Here is a 19,928-nt window from a genome sequence, read left to right on the forward strand (position 1 = left end):
TTCCCTAGGATTGATTGGTTTGATCTCCTTGCTGTTCAAGGGACACAAAAGAGAGTCTTCTCCAGCACCACAGTTTGAAAGTATCAATTCTTCAGTGCTCAGCCTCCAGTGGTGACTAGCACCTTCATTTCTCAAGGGCCAGAATTGAATGACTGGACTGGCTTCCCAAGCCCCACAGAAACATCCCCTTCCGAAGGCTGTGTTCAGAAGATTTTAATTACAAGTTAAGTAGATTCAGCTATTGAAAACTCCTGTGACTGCTGTAGGCATGTATCCTATTCTTCAATTTCCTCTTGGAAGCTTTGTGCTTCTGGAATCTAAGTTCCCTGTCTCGTTTGCACATTATTTTCAGTCAACCACATTTCATTGTCCTTAATTAACCTGGAGGCATTAATGCACAGTACACAGATTAAGAAAGCTTTGTTTCTGAAATTGAATTTTATTCCCCCTACCCCCCTCCGCTTCTAGGAAAGATTGGGGCGGCCAAGAATATATAGGTCATGTTTCCAATTATAAAACATCAATGATGCTATTTTTTCTCTTGCACTGATAAAAATAGAAATGAAAAAGTGAAGCTGAGCTGTCTGTGTGAGGTCAGCAGTCACCAGCACCAGCTTTTAACCACCAACTGGACTCCTCAGGTGACCAGATGATGCCTGACAGCCAAGGAGGATTTTTACCCAGCAGGGTCACTAGGTGGCGCTCCCAATAAGAAAGGATTAAAAAGCGCTCCCTTGCTAACCAGACGTGTGAGCAGCAAGGCAATTAAGCACTTCAGAGGACCCTGCTCCCTCAACTGTTTGTAAAAACTCTTGCTGCGTTCGCTCCCCTCATCTGTCTGCAACTACTGGTGACAGCCACAATAGTAAGAAAGTGTGGCAGGAGGGCTCATATTCACACATATTGTCTGTGTCATTTCTGTAAGATATTGTTGGGAGAAGCTGAGGGTGTGTGGGGGGAGGTGGGGGGGTGGGGGGTGGGGGTAATGGGACCGTCATGGAGAAGGATGCCTGGTTTCTCAAGTGGACACTATTTGTCCTGCCTCTGGCTCTTTTACAAAAGCTGAGGCATTGCAGGTTTAAGAAGAGAAGCTGAACACAGCCTCAGGCGTTTGCGACTATGATTCCACCATCTTCCTGAATTCTGTCTGTGCCAACTTTCATCCATCCCGATACTGTTACTGTCACGCTCGAGAGCCCTGATTCTGCCTCATCACTAACTTTCTCTGTTTTATTTTTTAAAATATTTATTTCTTTGTTTGTTTTTTTTACAGCACACCCGCTCTCTAGTTGTGGTGCCTGGGCTCCAGAGTGTGCAGGCTTCAGAGCACGTGGAATCAGTAGTTGCTGCGAGCATGCTTAGTTTCTTTGCAGTATGTGGGATCTTAGTTCCCTGACCAAGGATTGAACCTGTGTCCCCTGCATTGCAAGGTGGATTCTTAACCGCTGGACCACCAGGGAAGTCCCTTTCTTTCTCTGTTGATGGACCTTTGTTTTACTTCAGCAGATGTGAAATCTTTCTATACACCACTCCCCCGGACGATGATGACTTCCGTTGTGTCTGGTATGAATTTCTACCCCATCTTTATCCCTGGTGAATACCCGCTTGGTCCTATCTCCCTCTGACTCTCCCATCCCATTTATCCTAGTGATTCAGACAACATTTACTAACCAGGACGTGAGGCAATGCCCTCAGCAGAGTGGGATTGATCATGGGACATATGACAGATGGTGCTAAGCTTGGCAGGCAGCCCTTTTTTTTTTTTTTTTTTTTCAGGAAACAGTCCCATTTGTTCTTCCAAACATGATGCAAGGGGACGGGAAGCAAGAAAAGTGGATGTAGGAAACTGATGCTGCCATTTTCCCACTAATATATCACTGGATGGTTTGTAGAAAGGGTTCCTATCTGTTGTTGTTCAGTTGCTAAGTTGTGTCTGACTCTGCAACTCCATGGACTGCAACATGCCAGGCTCCTCTGTCCACTGTCTCCTGGAGTTTGCTCAAACTCATGTCCATTGAGTCAGTGATGCTATCCAACCATCTCATCCTCTGCCACCCCCTTCTCCTATTGCCTTCAATATTTCCCAGCATCAGGGTCTTTTCCAACCGTTTGTGGGATGGGTCTCTATCTGTACTCAGCCATGATCAAGGACTACCTCCATCCCCTTTGCTTCAGCCTGAATGCACCAACACCTTTTGAGATATTCCTTGTATGACATGCCCTCAGATACTCTCTGCCATCTACTCACCTTCTTCTGGCATCTATCATTATCAGTATATGCCCTTAAAATAAGGTTTCTAGAATGGGGCAAGGTACTCTATTCTGATACAGAAGATGGTCTTAGGGAAATATGCAAAACAGGGTGCAAAGCCTGGAGGCTGAAAAGTTGGAGGAAATGTAGTCAATAAAGTTCATGTAAGTCAAAAAGAATAAGCAAATTTCCTGATTACTGTACTCACCCTCTCATTCTCTCAGTTCTTATTTAACTTTACATGTGGTCCCATAGTTTTATCCTTCTTAATTACAAATGAAGAAAAAAATGTGGGTTAGAAAATACTTACTACCTACTTGGGCTTCCCTGGTGGCTCAGTGGGTAAAGAATCTGCCTGCAATGCAGGAGACCCAGGTTTGATCCCTGGGTCGGGAAGATTCCCTGGAGAAGGAAATGGCAACACACTCCATATTCTTGCCTGGAAAATTCCATGCACAGAGGAGCCTGGCGGGCTATAGTCTGTGAGGTCATAAGAGTTGGACATGAGTTGGTGACTAAACCAGAACCACCACTACCTACTTATAGTAACTTCAACCATCTTTCCTTCTTATCACGATTAAATGCCACTTTTCTTTGGAATCATCCCAAGGCAAGAATGAAGCATCTCCATCCTCTTGGTCTCTTGCTTTCATTGGTCTGTTTATCTTTATTTATTTATGGAAACTGTGATTTTCCATTTCTGGACTTCTTTTTTGCTGCTAGACACAAGGAATTGTGTTTTGACACTAGTGCCTAGGACAGTGCTTGGCAGAGAGGAATAGTTTAATCAAAGTTTTAAATTGAAAAAACATTTTTAGAAATATACCTCCATCTCCAATTATTTTATGTCTCTTTCCTTTTTAAAATAAGTGTGATTTTATTTCTGGGGCTGCTATTCTGTTCTATTGATCTTTTCTTTTTATATCAGTACCATACTGTTTTGATGTTTTGATTACCATTATTTTGTAATATCGCTTGAAATCAGAAATTGTGATGGCTCCAGTTTTTTTTTCCTCAAAAATCTCTTTGTGTATTTGGAGTATTTTCATGGTTCTATACAAAATTTGGCTTCCCTTGTGGCTCAGCTGGTAAAGAATCCTCCTGCAAAGCAGGAGACTGAGTTTGATCCCTGGTTTGGGAAAATCCCCTGGAGAAGGGAAAGGCTACCCACTCCAGTATTCTGGCCTGGAGAATTCCATGGGCTAGACAGACAGGACTGAGTGACTTTCACTTTTTGAGTTCCCTGGTGGCTCAATGGTAAAACATCTGTCTACAATGCGGGAGACCCGGGTTCAGTCCCTGGGTGGGGAAGATCTCCTGGAGAAGGAAATGGCAACCCACTCCATTATTCTTGCCTGGAAAATCTCATGGACCGAGGAGCCTGGTGGGCTACAGCCCATGGGGTCGCAAAGAGTCAGACATGACTGAGAGACTTCACATACAAATTTTAGGATTGTTTGTTCTATTTCTGTGAAAAATGCCATTGGCATTTTGACAGGGATTGCATTGAGTTTACAGATTGCTCTGAATAGTATGGACATTTTAACAATATTACTTCTTCCAATCCATGAGCTTGGAATATCTATTTGTGTCTTCTTCAATTTCTTTCAGGAATCTTTTTATAGTTTTCAGTGTACAGGTCTTTCACCTCTTTGGTTAAATTTATTCCTAGGTATTTTGTTATTTTTTATATAATTGTAAACAGGATTATTTTCTTAATTTCTCTTTCTGATAGTTTATTAGTGTATAAGGATGCACCAGATTTTTTATATTGATTTTGTATCCTGCCAATTTGCTGAATTCATTGGTTAGTTCTAACACGTTGCTTTCCTAGCATTTTAATCCCTAGGAGGAGATTTTCTTAATCTTTTTGACCTATGTGAACTTCACTGACTACATTCTCTCCAGCTTTGCAGCCTCCAGGCTTTGCACCCTCTTTTGCACATTTCCCTAAGACCATCAGCCTTTCCATCTTCATTTACCATTGTTGCTGTTGTTCAGTTGCTAAGGCTTGTCCGACTCTTTGCAACCCCATGAACTGCAGCACAGGCCTCACTGTCCTTCACTATCTTCTGGAGCTTGCTCAGATTCATGTCCACTGAGTCCATGATGCCATCCATTCATCTCATCCTCTGTCGCCCCTTTTTCCTCCTGCCCTCAATCTTTCCCAGCATCAGGGTCTTTTCCAATGAATTGGCTGTTCATGTCAGAAGTCCACAGATATCAGCTACAGGGAGTGGGAAGTTAGAAGGATCTGGTTTGATTTCCTCTATGCCTTGAATGAATGCCCAGTGCCCTTGCTTCCATTCATAGCCAAGCTTCACAAAAAATAAAGGACTTCAGATGCTCCTCATCTACCTTTAGTCTAGATCCCAGTCTTTTTTTTTAAGTGGTATCAAACCCTGCCAGTGAGATCTGTGTTTCCAAAGTATTGCATCAGGATGGGTGGGTGCTTGTCAAAGACATGTGGGAGTGTGGCAGAGACAACTTTCAAGACTTTTTTAATCCTCAGCTCTAGGATTCTATTGCTCATTGCCTTACGGTTCAGTCAAATGGAAGATCCCCAGACTGAAATATACATTAATCTAAGACATTTATCAGCTTCTCTGGTGGCTCAGTGATTAAAAAATCCACCTGCCAATGCAGGAGACATGGGTTCTATCCCTGGATCAGGAAGATCCCCTGGAGAAGGAAATGGCAACTCAATCCAGTATTCTTGCCTGGGAAATCCAATGGACAGAGGATCTGGCCATTCTACAATCCATGGGGTTGCAAAACATTTGGACACTTCTTAGTGACTAAACTACAAAGAAAACAACAATAAAGATATTTATCACCAGGGCCTGTGTGACTCTTTGTGAAATGATCCAGTGGATTTTCTACCAAAATAGCACCCTTTTATTGCTGCTAAAGCAGCCTGTCCAGGTTTAAAATGAGGAAGTCCAACTCATATCATTAGACCTGGTCCAACAATACTTTCATGCCACCTGCCCTGCCCATCAGGACACTCTGTTTTTTACTTCTTTTTTCTTTAACTGATTTTTCTTCCCCTCACCTTACCCTCTGAATAGATCAGTCAAAACACTGAGCAGAGAGGAAAGTAAAAGGAAGGGGTACTTAAAAAGACAGTGGTAAAAATGACATAAAATTATTTTTATAAATAAGAAATGGGTAATTATTAGAATGTAGACATGTACACTGAATGGATGGCAAAGTACTGAAATATATTATAATGTGCCTGTTTAATATCTGTATCCTGGCGGTTGCTAGGTTACACTGGTACTTTTAATAACACTAAAGGCAGCGAGAAATACTTGTAGATACTTTCCCCATTGAAAATATTACTGGCAAGGAAAGGGACATATTGCTGGCTAGAGCCGTGGGATATTATAAGCTTTCTGTTGCTCATTAAAATGCATTTTAGTTGTTCATAGCATTTAGTGGCTCACTTTAGAGTTTTTCCTTCAAAATAGTTAAACGTCATAATGTGCCTTGGGTTGAGAGATCTGGGTGGTTGATATCTCTGTCTCCCCGAAACATGTGAAAGAAAAGTGAAAGTGTTAGTCCCTCAGCTGTGTCCGACTCTCTGCGACTGCATGGACTGTAGCCTGCCAGGCTCCTCTCTCTATGGAATTCTCCAAGCAAGAATACTGGAGTGGGTAGCTATGCCCTCCTCCAGGGGATCTTCCTGACCCAGGGATTAAACCCGAGTCTCCTGTACTGGCAGGCGGATTCTTTACCACTGAGCTACCAGGAAAGCCCCGAGATTCTTTTTTTAACTAGGTAAGAGGATATTCTAAAAGCCCAGATGGGAAAATTCAGCTTAATAAATACTTTTTGGGCACCTGAACAGTGATTCACAACAGCTCAGTTCCTTCCCAAATGCAATTTGAATCATTAGTCTTTTCATACCAGGAGGCTTGCTAATTCCACGCTTTCCTGGCACCATTCAACATGTGGGCCTCTCAGCTCATCTTTTCCCTCCTCTTTCTCCTGCTTCACCATGCTTCTTTCCTTGGCTTTTCACTACGGAGCCTTCCAATCCTATTCATCGTCTCCTCTAGAACTCCAGCCATTGTGAAGATACACGCTCATAAAATTTCAGCTCCCTTGCCAAATGCTTACTTCACCCTTGGCCTTAACCAAAGCTTGGATTCACACTCAGGATGGAAGAGCAGCTCCCACTCTAGAAGGATTAGCATCCTTTGTCCACTTCTCCTCACCTCCCCCAGTTATCACATCCCTCCTGGCCTCATCCAGCCTCATCCAGCCTGAACCTGAGAAAACATCATCGCCCAAACCCTCACTGTCCTATGTCCTTCTACAAAATCCATCCTGTCTTATTCAGTCTTTATAAAAATTAGGCTAAAGTTCCTTTACAGGCTTCCCCAATGGTTCAGCAGGTAAAGAATCAGCCCACAATGCAGGAGCCACAGGAGATGTGGGTTCAATCCCTGGGTCAGGAAGATCCCTTGGAGAAGGAAATGGCAACTCACTCCAATAGTCTTGCATGGGAAATTCCATGGAGAGAGAAGCCTGGTGGGCCAGAGCATGGGGTTGCAAAGAGTCGGACACGACTGAGCACAGTCCAGTGAAGTGAATCAGCTATATGTTTATATATATATCCCTCCCCCCAGCCCCCTTTTTGAATTCCCTTCCCATTTAGATCACCACAAAGCATTATGAGGAATTCCTGAGCTATACAGCAGGTTCTCATTAGTTATCATCCTATCTTGCTCAGTCTTGAATTATTTTAATCATCCACTTTCTGACCCTACACAGGAGTAGCCAAGCAGCAGTGGAGAAAAATCACTGAAAACTGCAGATATCTTTGTAAGACATTTGTAAGATATTTATGCAAACCTGGTCACCTCCTTGCTCCCATCGCCATCAAAAGCTACTACAGGCCCTCCCCTCCCAGCTCTAAATTTCCTCCTTGTGTGTGCACTCTCAGCCGATGGCTTCATCTTCCACTTGGGAGGCCATTGGCAGGATCCCACTTCAACCCACCACCTCCTGTCTTCTTTTCTCCTTTATATTCACTCTTCCTTTCTTGCTCAGCTATAACTGATACTTCCCCTTCCATCCCTGACTTTTATCCCCGCTGCTTCTCTATTTCCAGGAACTCCATGCTGTCCCATGTTTCTGACCTTTAGTTTCTTCCTGTCTACTGTCATCTCTGTGGTCCACAATGGTGTGCAAGTCTCTCGTACCTGAAGACAAATAAAGGAAGCTGCAGTCACCTCCAGATGACCTTGTTTCTTCCACGCCAACACACAGAGTTGTGCTTCATAAATTTTACCTGCTTCCAAGTGTGAATCCCCGCCCCCGTCTTCACTTTTTCATTTCCAAATATCCCTCTAATTTCTGAGTCCACTTAAAGGCATCTTCTGCTCCAGCCACCGGCTAAAGCAATGACTGCCAGAGTCATCAATGTCATTGTTGTCACTAAAGCCACAATTTCCAGCCCTCTCGGCAGTGTTTGGCATGTATGATCACTCCCTAAACTTAAAATTCTATTTTTCTCTGGATGTGACACCACCCAAAGACGGTTATGAGATGAAGATTATGGTATAATTTTTTCCACCAAGTCCGCCCTTGTTCAAATGAAAGCATGTGTATGAAATGGCACTGCTTGCCGTGGGACAGAAATAACGGGTGATCATTACTGGTTAAATCCTGTTGCAATGTATTCTATTTTTTAAATATTTTTTATTTTATTACTTTTTACATTGGATAATTGCTTTACAATGTGTTAGTTTCTTCTATACAACAACATGAATCGGCCATAAGTATACATATATCCCCTCCTTTTTGAGCCTCCATCTCACCCCCACATCTTACCCACCCCCCCAGGTCATCACAGAGCACTGAGCTGAGCTCCCTGTGTTATATAGTAACTTCCCTGCTGCTGCTGCTGCTCAGTCGCTTCAGTCGTGTCCGACTCTGTGTGACCCCATAGACGGCAGCCCACCAGGCTCCCCGGTCCCTGGGATTCTCCAAGCAAGAACACTGGAGTCGGTTGCCATTTCCTTCTCCAATGCATGAAAGTGAAAAGTGAAAGTGAAGTCGCTCAGTTGTGTCCGACTCTTAGCGACCCCATGGACTGCAGCCCACCAGGCTCCTCCATCCATGGGATTTTCCGGGCAAGAGTACTGGAGTGGGTTGCCATTGCCCTCTCTGAACTTCCCACTAGCTATCTATTTTACATATGCTAGTGTATATATGTCAGTGTTACTCTGCCAATTTATTCTAAAACCTTCCCCCACAACCTGTAAAGCCCACCTGCCACCCTATCTGTTTTGTAGGAGAAGAGGAAATGGGGCTCCAGATGGGTTAAGGTCACACAAGGACCAAGGCTAAGGCCATAGCCCATTCACTGACTCTAAACACATTGCTTTCTGCATTCTCCAATGGCTTTTTAAAAGGTTGATTGGTAACTTCCCTAGCAGTCCAATGGTTAAGACTTCACCTTTCAATGCAGGGGTTTTGGGTTTGGTCCCTGGTCGAGGAGCTAACATTTCTACATGCCTTGTGGCCAAAAAAAAAAACAAAGCATAAAATGAAAGTAATATTGTAACATATTCAATAATGACTTTAAAAAATGGTCCAGATAAAAAATAAATCTAAAAAAAAAAAAAAAAAGCATGATTTTTCTTCTCATTTCCGTATCTACCCCTCCTTTTTTCTTCTTTTCTTCCTTCCTTCCTCCATTCCTTTTCCTTTCCTTTAATTTCCTTCATTTTTTTGCAAATTTCTTCTTATGAAGTGCTCAAATATTTATCTTTTCTTTGTTTACCCCTCACCTTGAATGAAAACCATGAGTTTTGTTTGTATTATTATTGGAGGTTTTGAGATGCATGCCTTGAGGTAATTAACAATTAAAGTAAGATGAACTTTCTAAATGTTCAATACAACCAGAGTATTCTATTCTCCACCCCATGAACAGCAACAAAAAAATCCTCTTTGCAAGGGGCTCAAAACTGTTCTTAGTGATGAAGAATCCCTGTGTCTGATGAAGTTCACTCCTCTTGTCCTAGGATGTGGTCCTCAGCCCTGAATGTTTCACATACTTCTTCTGACCTTGACATTGAACCGTTTTCATGGCAGATTTAGGAGGCATTTTTACTAGTGTCCATTTTTCCTCCTCAGGGGCTTCCCAGGTGGCACTAGTGATCAAGAATCTGCCTGCCAGTGCGAAGAGACACAAGAGATGCAAGTTCGATCCCTGTGTTGGAAAGATTCTCTGGAGGAGGAAATGATACCCTGCTCCAGTATTCTTGCCTGGGAAATCCCATGGGCAGAGGAGCCAGGTGGGCTACAGTCCATGGGTTCACAGAGAGACATGACTGAGCATAGCACACACACATTCCTCCTCATTTCTCAAATCCTTTTCTTTACAAATTCCTGTCTTATTTAATGGGACAAATATGGTGGCTCAGAAAGTAAAGCATCTGCCTGCAGTGCAGGAGACCTGAGTTCGATTCCTGGATCAGGAAGATCCCCTGGAGAAGGAAATGGCAACCCACTGCAATACTCTTGCCTGGAAAATCCCATGGGTGGAGGAGCCTGGTAGGCTACAGTCCACGGGGACTCATTTAATAATTTCTCTGCAAAACCCTTCATGGCCACCAACCAGAGACTGATTGGTGCCTGGCATAGGGCAAACATACCAAATGGGGCACCTTTCTCACTCACTCCAATTCCTCCCTCAAAATGGAACACTCTCCTAAATCTATTACTCCTGAATCTGCTAGAATTTTTCAGCTGCTCTTGTTCAAAGCAAGGTGGTGCAAATCAAGTTCATACTTGGAACTTGGGTGGTTCAGGCCAATGCTTTCTGAAATAACATTTGTTTCTTTTTTGATTCTTAAATAGTAGAGTTAGAAAGAAGGAAAACTGGGAAATAGATAATAGCATAAACAATAAAATAAAAAGACATTTTCAATCCCACCTTCCAAAAGTAATCATTATGACACTGGGTTTGTCATGTATTCCCTTTATGATGCTAACGCCTGTTCCTTCTATACTCATTTGTTGAGAGTTTTCATTGTGAAAAGATGAAGAATTTTAGCAAATGCTTTTTCTGCACCTATTTAGGTGATAACATGATCTTTTGTCTTTCATTTTATTAATGTGGCCTATCCCATTTATTGATTCATGTATGTTGAACTATCCTTGTATCCCAAGGATAAATCCCTCTTGAACATGGTGTATTATCATTTTAATGTCATTTAACACATTTCGTTTGTTCTCATTTTGTTGAGAATTTTTGCATTTATATTCACCAGAGATACCGAACTGTACTTTTTTTTTGGTAATATCCTTATCTGACTTTGGTATCAGGGTAATTCTGGCCTCATAAAATGAGTTTGAAAGTAGATCCTCCTCCTCAATATTGTGGAAGAGTTTGAGAAGGATTGGTGTTTAAATGTGTGGTCCAATTCACCAATGAAGCCATCTGGTTCCGAAATTTTCTTTGTTGGGAAGTTTTTGATTACTGTCTCTATCTTTTCAGTCTTTATTGATCCATTTCAATTTTCTATTTTTTCATGATTCAGTCTTGGTAGGTTGTACGTTTCTAAGAATGTATCCATTTTTCTAGAATATCCAATTCGTTGGTATATAATTTTTCATAATAGTCTCTTCTTTGAATTTCTGTTATATCAGTTATAATGTTGCCTCTTTCATTTCTGATTTTATGTGTCTGAGTGTTCTCTCTTTTTTCCCTCAGTTGTTCTACCTAAAGGGTTTATTAATTTTGTTTGTCTTTTTAAAAAAACAGCTCTTATAGTTTTGTTGATTTTTTCTCTTGTTATTCTGGTCTCTATTTAATTTATTTCTGCTCTTATATTTGTTATTTCCTTCTTTCTACTTATTTTGGGATTAGTTTGTTCTTTTTATGGTTCCTTGAGGAATAGTTAGGTTGTGTATGGGTGAAGTTTTTTCTTTCTAAATATAGGCCTTCATCACTTTCAACTTCCCTGTTAGAACTGCTTTTGCGGCATCCATTAAGTTTTGATATATTGTGTTTCCATTTTTGTTTCTTTCAAGATATTTAAAATTTTTTTCTTTGACCCACTGGCTGTTCAAGTGTATATTGTTTAATTTCCACGAACATGTGGTCAGTTTTGTTTTCTGCTGCACTTCCAGGGCTCACCACAGTACCCGGGTTAGGGCAGGCATCCTACACAATTTGGCTATACTACTGAGTAGGTACACACACCTGCAGTTTTCTGTTCCTACTACGCCGTGTGTACATTCCTCAGCTGCCTAGTCTCTTTCTGTTCTATTTTGATCGAAAGAAGGTTATTTTTCATACTTTTCTTGGGTGCACATGGTAACTTACAGATTAGGTTCAAGCTCAATAGACTCACGAATTGTAAAGAATCTTATTATTACATCTTGGTGGTGTTTAACTATTTAACTTCTCTTTTTCAAAGTTTTTGTTTATTTTATTAGATTTTGGGGGCCGAAGATTCTGTCTGTAATGCAATGTAAAAGTACCTTCTTTTAAAAATATTATTTATTTAATTAATTTATTTGTTTGGCCGCGTCAGGTCTTCAGCTGCATCATGTGGGATCTTGCGCTGCAGGGCAAAGTCTCTTCAGTTGCTGCACGTGGGCCCAATAGTAGCGGTAAGGGTTTAGTTGCTTTGAGGTATGTGAGATCTTGGTTCCCTGATTAGAAAGCAAAGTCTCTAACCTTAAGAGCACCACCAGGGAAGTCTCTAATGAGTTCACGTCTAATCACGTGAGGTTTTGATTCTACTTAGGATGCTATTTCCTTTTGATTTGCAGGTTCACCTTTCATATCTTCAGGGCAGCATAAGCCAGCTTCTGCAGCCCCAGCTTACTACCCCCATGGTCCCCGGCCAGCCCGTTTATTCCCTATCCTGATCTCTGACAGTCTTCACCACTTACTGACAAAAGTTCATATAAAACAAAACACGCTGGGGACGAAAATCTCCGGCAAGGCGCCTGGGAAACAGCGGAAAAACAAACATACCAAACCACACCAGTTAAATTGGAAAATAATCCATTTAGGCTGACTTTCAGAACTAGCCCCCCACCCCCACCCCCGCGCCAGTGGCAAAAGAGGAGATGTTCTTTGCAGTTCATCATTTGTCTTCCCTGGGAAGGAGAGGAAGCAGGCAGCACTGTGTAGAAGTGGTCCCCGGAGGAGTGAGCTCTATCTCTTCCAGTGACATTAATCTTCGTAAAAAAAAAAAAAAAAAAAACAAGAATCCTCACGGAGTCGCCACACTGACAGCCTCAGGAGCTGTTTCAGAGGGGAGGTGCTTGTTGAGACTTCATCCTGGAAAACAATTTTCTTCTCAAGACGCATGGAAGTGAGTTATGGAAACTTGGAGGAAATATGGAAAATCATCTTAAATGAAGCAATTTGGCTTCTTTTGGGGGAGAGATTTTTTTTTCAAAAATATCTATCGTAGAGCCATCAATATTAACATGCACTTTCCTAGAGCTATGGGCTTCCCAGGTGGCTCAGATGGTAAGGAGTCCTCCTCCAGTGCAGGAGACCTGGGTTCAATCCCTGAGTCAGGAAGACCCCCTGGAGAAGGGAATGGTAACCCACTCCAGTACTCTTGCCTGGAGAATTCCATGAACAGAGGAGCCTGGTGGGCTATACAGTCCACTGGGTTGCATAGAGTTGGACACAACTGAGTGACTATCACTTTCACTTTCAAAGATGACAGAAGTATTTGGAGAGCCTCTTATGAAGGAAAAAAGAAAACATGTCTTAGAGCAGTTTTCCCCAACCTTTTTGGCACCAGGGACCAGTTCCGTGGAAGACAATTTTTCCATGGATTGGGGGTCGGGGGATGGTTTCAGGATGATTTAAGCCCATTACACTTATTGTGCACTTTATTACTATTTTTATTACATCAGCTCCACCTCAGATCATCAGGCATCAGGTCCTAGAGGCTGGGAACCCCTGTCTTCCAGGAAGTCAGAGATGTGCCAGGACAGAAGGTGACACCTTTGTCATGGTACATATTTTTGTGCCTGCATCTGTTTCATGCCCTCTCAGCCAGGGGCCTGGAAGGCTTGATGTGGATGAAATGGCGGTGGGACGTGGAAGATGGAGGCCAGGACGTGCCTGGTGCGGGGACAACACAGACTTCTCTCTCCAGAGGTTGCACAGGAACTGCTAACTCCTGTCTCTGTGCCTTTAGGACTCCACTTGGGAAATTAAGGTTCAGATAATTAACTTCTGCTGCTTCTTAAACCTGTCAGACACAAGCCACGTGAGCACACAGAGGCTGCTTTTTCTGGCCCAGCATGTGCACAAAACCTCTCTTGCTGGCCAACTTGGCAGGTGTTCTAGAACAGAAGCCCTGGCTGCTAAGTCACCAATAATAAAACCTCAGTGGGTAAGTATTGCCAACTGGCTCCTGTCCCGGTGGGTTCTCTATGAGATGACATCCGGGGCAAGGGGTGCAGGGAGGACTCTGGCCATAACAATATTCCTAGGACAGAACTAGGATGCTAGTGAGGTTCTTCTAAGCATTGCCTCCACCTATACCTGCTCTAGCCGTTCCTCCTGTCTCCTTCCTTCCATTTGCTACTTACCTTGACTCCGCTTAGGTTTCCCTGGTGGCTCAGATGGTAAAGAATCCACCTGCAATGAGTGAGACCCAAGTTTGATCCCTGGATCGGGAAGATTCCCTGGAGGAGGGCATGGCTACCCGCTCCAGTATTCTTGCCTGGGAAATCCCATGGACAGAGGAGCCTGCTGGGCTACGGTCCATGGGGTCACAAAGAGTCGGGCTTGACTGAGCAACACACATTTTCACTTTTTGACTGCCCTAGGGTTCAGGGCTAAAGATGGACTTTCCCAGCACAATGGGTCATGGAAACTTCTTACCTTGGGATGGATGCCCTCTCACCATCCTTGTTTCTATGCTCCATCCTGAGCCTACTCTCCACATTCCACCTCTCTGTCACCTTTGCTAAAGCCCAAGAGGACACCCGGTGTCTCTGTGATGTGACTGCACCTCACACAGTGGCGTCATCACAAGGACACTCAACAGGTGAACTACCCCTACTTCCGAAGGTCACAGGGATTGGTGTGCAGAAGCCTCTCTCCTGGCCCCTGTGGGAGACAGAGTAATGAACCCCAACGTTGTCCACATCCCCATTCCCGGAACCTGTGAACACATTTTCTTGTGTCACACAGAAGACTGCGTATGTGATTAGGGAAATGAATCCAGAGATGCAGAGATTAACCTGGATTCCCTGGGGAGGGCCCTTGTAAGTGAATCAGAGAAGAAGGGGAGTCTGAAGATGTGAGGATGAAGCAAAGGTCAGAGAGATGTGAGTCGTGAGCCATGGAATCGGGGCACCCTCTGCAAGCTGGAAAAGACTGCAGATGAGTGGGGGCTTGGATTTGGAGGTGAGACGTGATCAGTGAGTTCCTATCACTCCAGCCCTTCCTCCTACAAAGTCTCTTAGATATTTATTGGATTGCTTATACCCACAGTGTACATTTGGGGAGATGCTAAAGATTCCAGAAATCTGAACAACCCCCCACCCCAGTCCATGGGGAAGGGTCATTGGAAAACACTGCCTCGTCTCTCAGACTATGTTCGTGCCTCAGAACACCTCCTGGGCCCTTGTTCTACCGGGACTTTGCTTCCTCACTTCTTCCCTCCTTGCCCTTGACGAGCTGTGAGATGTCAGCAGCCGTGGAGGATACGGAACGAGCAGGGGGAGCCCAGAGCCTGTGAGGAAGTGTAGCCCGATCACGAAATGACATCAAAGTCTGTGCTTTTACTTCCCCCCCAACAATGAAAAGAGTAAAACATTTATTGATGTATCAGTTTCATTCTTTTTTTAAATTTGCTTTTATTTTTAATTGGTGGATAATTGCTTTACAGTGTTGTGTTGGTTTCTGCCGTACAGCAACGTAAACCAGCTGTAAGTATACATACGTCGTCTTCCTCTTGAGCCCCTCTCCCACCCCTCTGGATCGTCACAGAGCACCGAGCTGAGCTCCATGTGCTACACAGCTTCCCCCTAGCTAGCTGCTTTTACATATGGTAGTGTATATGTCTCAGTGCTACTCTCGCAATTTGTTCCACCCTCTCCTTCCCTTGTTGTGTCCACAAGTCCACTCCCTACTTCTGCATCTCTATTACTACCCTGCAAATAGGTCCATCAGTACCATTTTTCTAGATTCCATATATATATGCTTTGCGTGTGTGCGTGTTAAGTCACCTCAGTTGTGTCTGACTCCTTGCAACCCTGTGGACTGTAGCCCCCCAGGCTCCTCTGTCCATGGGATTCTCCAGGCAAGAACACTGGAGTGGGTTGCCATGCCCTTCCCAACGGGATCTTCCCAGCCCAGGGATTGAACCCACATCTCCTGCATTAATTTTACTTTTCATCCTGAGAAAAATTATGATTTTTAAAAATTTGTTCACAGGATGAATAACAATCTGTGACCAAAGTTGAACAAACAGAACCATAACTTCTGTGGCTGATTTCACAGTTTCTGACAGGTTTCTGGCTTTTCCAACAGCAACTCAAGTTCCCCTGGGACCTCATTGGAATGAAGTCAGGACAACATGTTGAGTCCCGTGGCTCCATCATTTCATTCAATTCCCTACTCCTTTCTCCCCTTCTAGGTGCTTCTTTGTAGACTGATGTTCAAGGGTCTGCTCAGCTGACATCCACCCACTCTGGCATTTCCATTCTGAACCCTCCCAGTACTGGTCCTGAAGGAAAACATGCTCTTACCCAAACATGATATGCTTGTTTATTGAGAAAGGCATCCTTAGAGGATTATTGCCTTCGCCTAGTAATAGCTGAATGTGAGCAGACATAAACTCTCACATGACCAGGATAATCCTCTCTGAGATAGTATCAATGTGTCTTTTATTTGTCAAAATGAAAACAGCTTCAATGTTTCTGATTGTGAAAGTAATAACATGTTTATTGCAGAAAGTTCAGGGGAAAAAAGTACAGATTGAATTACAAAGATGAAAATACATCACCCGGAGAAAGTCATAATTTAAACTTTGGAATATAAATTTCCAAATATTTCACTAAGCACACACACATTCACATGCATCTTTTGTTGTGATTTTATTTTAAAAATAGCATATTACTCATGTTAGCTAAGTTTTATTGTTGCTGTTTAGTCGTTCAGTCGTGTCTGACTCTTTGGTGACCCCATGAACTGCAGCCCTTCAGGCTCCTCTGTCCATGAAATTCTCCAGGCAAGAATACTAGAGTGAGTTGTCATTTCCTCCTCCAGGGGATCTTCCTGACCCAGGGATCCAACCTGAGTCTCCTGCATTAGCAGGTGGATTCTTTACCACTGAGCCACCTGCGAAGCCCAGGTAAGTTTTACTGTAGCAATAAATGAACTCTGGATTCTCGGCGACTTGATAAAACAAAGGTTATTCCTCGTTCATACTTTTGCAGCACAAGTTGGCAGGGGCTCTGTTCTACTCAGCCATTCAGGGAGCTGAGCTAATGGAGACAACAGTACTTTGTCTGGACCACGGGGTCATCTTGGTGGCTGCAGGAGGGAAGCAAGACTGGAAAATCAGGCTTTGGATTTCTACTTCCTTGGCCCCAAAATGACACAAGTCACTCCTACACACATCTCATTGGCCAGAACCAGTTGGATGATCCTACTCAGCTTCAGTGAAACTCTAGTTCTTTTATTTAACTTGTGAAATAACCGGGAGGCAGGAGGCATCTATTATGCATGTACAGCACATCCTAGTTTGCAGACTGTGTCCATCTATTCCTTCCTGCTTACCCTCATCAACCCCATGATTGCCATCCACATTTTCCTGTTAAGGAGACTGAGGTTTGCACAGGAATGTCACTTGCAAAAATCTGATCATTAGCAAGGGTGGTGAGCCATCTGTGCCCTCCTCTGGGGCTCATAGAGACCTGAATGGCAGTCAGGAGATTTTTAATTGCATGCATTTCAGACAGAAGCAGCGTGAGGCTCAGAGACGTTAAGACACCTGCCCCGGGTGGCACAGCCAAGACTCCACTCCAGGCCTAGTGTCCGTCCTGCTACGTGGAGCTGTCATTCAGGCAACGATTCTGTATGGATCAGTGGTAACAAGTTAGCGATGATCCGAGGTGGGGGCCTGAGAGTTTGGAGAAAAAGAAAAGTCAATGAAGAATGGATTCAGCACAGTGACTGACTTCATCTCTTAATGTTTATTTTCCATTCATATGCCACTCAGCACGTCTCATATATTCTTAATGAGAACATTCTATTAATGCCAATGGGATTGATCTTGAAGGAAGCATTAGGGGCGGTAGAACGTGACCGCTGTGTAGTATTGACTAGGAATCATTATCCGACCACATTTGCTCTGACCTTATCATTAGCTGGCAAAGAGAACTAGGACATAAGTGTGTTTCTACAAAGCTGTGTCCATGGCTGGGGAAAGGCCTAAGCCTGCTGCGGAGATGAACACGCGTCCTTTCTGAATGGTCTCATGTGAAGAGCTGGCCCCATGATGGACAGAACTGGAGGGGCTGCCAGGCCCCCACCCACTCCTCCCCCTGCCGCCTGGGTTCAGGGTCCTGCCAGCTTCTGTGACATCGGAGGCTCACACGACACACAGCAGGATGATACTAAGAGATTTCACCTCCACATGCTCTTTGTGCCTCAGTCTCCTCACCTGCAAACTGGGTACAGTTATTATACTTCACTCATCCACTTCTTGTGAGGATTGCTGCTGCTAAGTCGCTTCAGTCGTGTCCGACTCTGCGCGACCCCATAGACGGCAGCCCACCAGGCTCCCCCGTCCCTGGGATTCTCCAGGCAAGAACACTGGAGTGGGTTGCCATTTCCTTCTCCAATTCGTGAAAGTGAAAAGTGAAAGGGAAGTCGCTCAGTCGTGTCCAACTCTTCGCGACCCCATGGACTGCAGCCCACCAGGCTCCTCCGTCCATGGGACTTTCCAGGCAAGAGTACTGGAGTGGGGTGCCATTGCCTTCTCCGCTTGTGAGGATTACATGAGTTAATAAACGCGAACCCTGGGACTTCCCTCGCCATACAGTGGTTAAGACTTCGCCTTCCCACTACAGGGTGTGGGTTCAATCCCTTGTTGGGGAGCTAAGTACCTCATAGACAAAAAACCAAAATGTAAAACTGAAGCAATATTGTAACAAATTCAATAAAGACTTAAAAAAAAAAAAAAGGAAAGAACCCCTCAGCCCACCCAGAAGAAGCTCCTGCACCTCACCCCTGAGAACGGAGGCACTGCAGAGGGACTGATTCTTCCTACCCAGGTCCATGGAGAAAACCCCAAAGGGTAGACCCTAATTAGCTGCGTAAGTCATGTGCCCACCCTGACGGTGGTCAGCTATGACCATGGAGCTGGAAACTATGATGACCTACCCCCTCCCTTCAGAACAGCAATAACCAAACTCACAGCACTTCCTCTGTGGTCGTTCATGTTCCAAACACTTATTCATATCAACTCTTTTCATCCTTTTTACAGCACCAGGAGATAATCCATGAAGTGGGTACATTTAAGATCATCCCTATTGTAGGGCTTCCCTAGGACTCAGACAGTAAAGAATCTGCCTGCAATGCAGGAGACCCGGGTTCGATCCCTGGGTGGGGAAGGTCCCCTGGAGAAAGGAATGGCTACCCACTACACCCACTCCGGTATTCTTGCCTGGAGGATTCTATGGACTGAAGTGACTTAGCACATAACCGCTTAACAATGTTGAGGTAGTTTCAGGTGAATAGCAAAGGGACTCAGTCATAAATATACATGTATCCATTGAGTAGAGTTCCATGTGCTATACAGTAGTAGGTCCTTGTTGGTTATCCATTGAAAGATAGTTTTGATTCTAGAAAATCCCATGGACACAGGAGCCTGGTAGGCTACAGTCCACGGGTCACAAAGAGTTGGACACGACTGAGTGACTTCACTTTCACTTTCATGGAAAGGAAGAGGATGAGGAGTTTATATTTCTGCCAGGATTTTCTGTAAGATAAAATTAATGCGTTTTTTTAATGGAGAGAGTTGAGCTGACTCCACCTAAACAATCATAAAATGGCTGTGTTAATTGCTGTTGAAAAGAGGAATGGTGATTTGCTTTGATGTGGAGTTCAGGTATTCCTGTTTATAGTTCCTTTCTATAGATCAAACAGTGCCACCAGCCTTAGCATCTTCTGACATTTGCAAGTTTTAAGCATTGTTCTTTTCAGGCAGGAAGACTCAGAATCAGATATTCATTCCCTCAGGCTACTTCAGGTAGGGATTAAAGAGATATTAGAGGAACTTGCTCTTTTTTTATCCTTAAATGTGTCATGAATGATTGAAGAAAAATACTTCCTTTGTTCGTCTATTCTGAGCAGCCATTTGGAAGGTGATGATTTCTGGAGAGGAAATTGGAAAGATGTTGGTAGATCATCTAACCCTTGATTACATTAAACACTGCCACCCTCCTCTCTTTACAAGTTTAAGTACACTGGCTTCCACCGCCTGGTTCAGGTGAGAAATGGTGTGGTTCTACCCACTGAAAAGCAAGGCTTTGATTTTGTGATAGGCTTTCATTGATTTAATCATGTGGACTGTAAACATTGATGAAGGAGCTAACTACCCTGTGCCAGGAGCCGCCTCTGGCACAGCGCGAGCGGAGATGAGTCAGATTCAAG

At 43.8% G+C, this 19,928-nt stretch overlaps 2 long non-coding RNA genes across 2 annotated transcripts; both read left to right on the top strand.

The window, feature by feature from the left end:
• The first annotated feature begins 754 nt into the window (after nt 1-754).
• Nucleotides 755-7,665, top strand: LOC123330837. Its single transcript, XR_006547036.1, has 3 exons — nt 755-865; nt 1,274-1,563; nt 7,374-7,665. It is a non-coding gene; the product is annotated as an uncharacterized LOC123330837 (long non-coding RNA).
• Nucleotides 7,666-11,808: 4,143 nt separating this feature from the next.
• Nucleotides 11,809-12,318, top strand: LOC123330881. The gene is made up of 2 exons (XR_006547154.2): nt 11,809-11,890; nt 12,053-12,318. It is a non-coding gene; the product is annotated as an uncharacterized LOC123330881 (long non-coding RNA).
• Nucleotides 12,319-19,928: the final 7,610 nt, after the last annotated feature.

The sequence above is a fragment of the Bubalus bubalis genome, chromosome 20 (assembly GCF_019923935.1).
Source record: "Bubalus bubalis isolate 160015118507 breed Murrah chromosome 20, NDDB_SH_1, whole genome shotgun sequence".
NCBI classification, from domain to species: domain Eukaryota; kingdom Metazoa; phylum Chordata; class Mammalia; order Artiodactyla; family Bovidae; genus Bubalus; species Bubalus bubalis.